The sequence below is a fragment of the Myodes glareolus genome, chromosome 7, assembly GCF_982192425.1.
Source record: "Myodes glareolus chromosome 7, mMyoGla1.1, whole genome shotgun sequence".
NCBI lineage: Eukaryota > Metazoa > Chordata > Mammalia > Rodentia > Cricetidae > Myodes > Myodes glareolus.
The window spans coordinates 27,416,240-27,417,205 of NC_142032.1; the positions used below are offsets into that span (position 1 = coordinate 27,416,240).

General features: G+C 46.5%; 1 pseudogene; it reads left to right on the forward strand.

Moving 5' to 3' along the window:
* The first annotated feature begins 241 nt into the window (after nt 1-241).
* Nucleotides 242-661, forward strand: LOC125403382 (small ribosomal subunit protein eS19 pseudogene; annotated as a pseudogene).
* Nucleotides 662-966: the final 305 nt, after the last annotated feature.

The following is a 966-nucleotide window of genomic DNA, read 5'->3' on the forward strand; positions in this document are numbered from 1 at the left end:
TCTGGAAGGTCTCTGGCTGAGAGAAAGAGATATTAACTAACAAAGGAGGCGCTAATTGCTTCTAAAGCCTGGAGCCTGTAGACTCACTAGGAGATAAAATACCAGGTTAATTTCCTAGGCCTAGAATTTACCTTGCAGAGGTTATAGAGGTGAATATTTTACTTAACTTGTAAACTTAAGATGGCTGTAAAGAAAATACAGATCTCGCCCTTTCCCTGGCTATCAGCGTGGAGGCCGCACGATGCCTGGCGTTACTGTAAAAGACGTTAACCAGCAGGAGTTGGTCAGAGCTCTGGCAGCCGTCCTCAAAAAGTCCCGAATGGGTGGACATAATCAAGCTGGCCAAACATAAAGAGCTTGCCCCCTATGATGAGAACTGGTTCTACACAGGAGCTGCTTCTACAGCACGGCACCTGTACCTGCGTGGTGGTGCAGGGGTTGACTCCATGACCAAGATCTATGGAGGACGGCAGAGAAACGGTGTCAGGCCCAGCCACTTCAGCAGAGGCTCCAAGAGTGTGGCCCGCCGTGTTCTCCAAGCCCTGGAGGGGCTGAAAATGGTGGGAAAGGACCAAGATGGGGGCCGCAAGCTAACACCTCAGGGACAGAGATCTGGACAGGATTGCCGGACAGGTGGCAGCTGCCAACAAGAAGCATTAGAACAAAGAATGCTGGGTTAATAAATTGCCTCATTCAAAGAAAAAAAATACAGATCTCAAAATACAGGTCTTGGCTTCCTGCAAATTGACGTGATAATGACGTTCTTTCTACCTTAATCCTTACACAGAAACAACTAACCTGAAGTAACCCAGTAATGATAACTCATAGGTGTAGTGATATTTTATTTGTATTTTAGTAAATAAAGCTTGCCTGAGATGAGAATGCAAAATTAAACTACTAGAGGCCAGGAAGTGGTGGCGCACACCTTTAATCACAGAACTCACGAGAAAGAGGTAGGCGACTCTC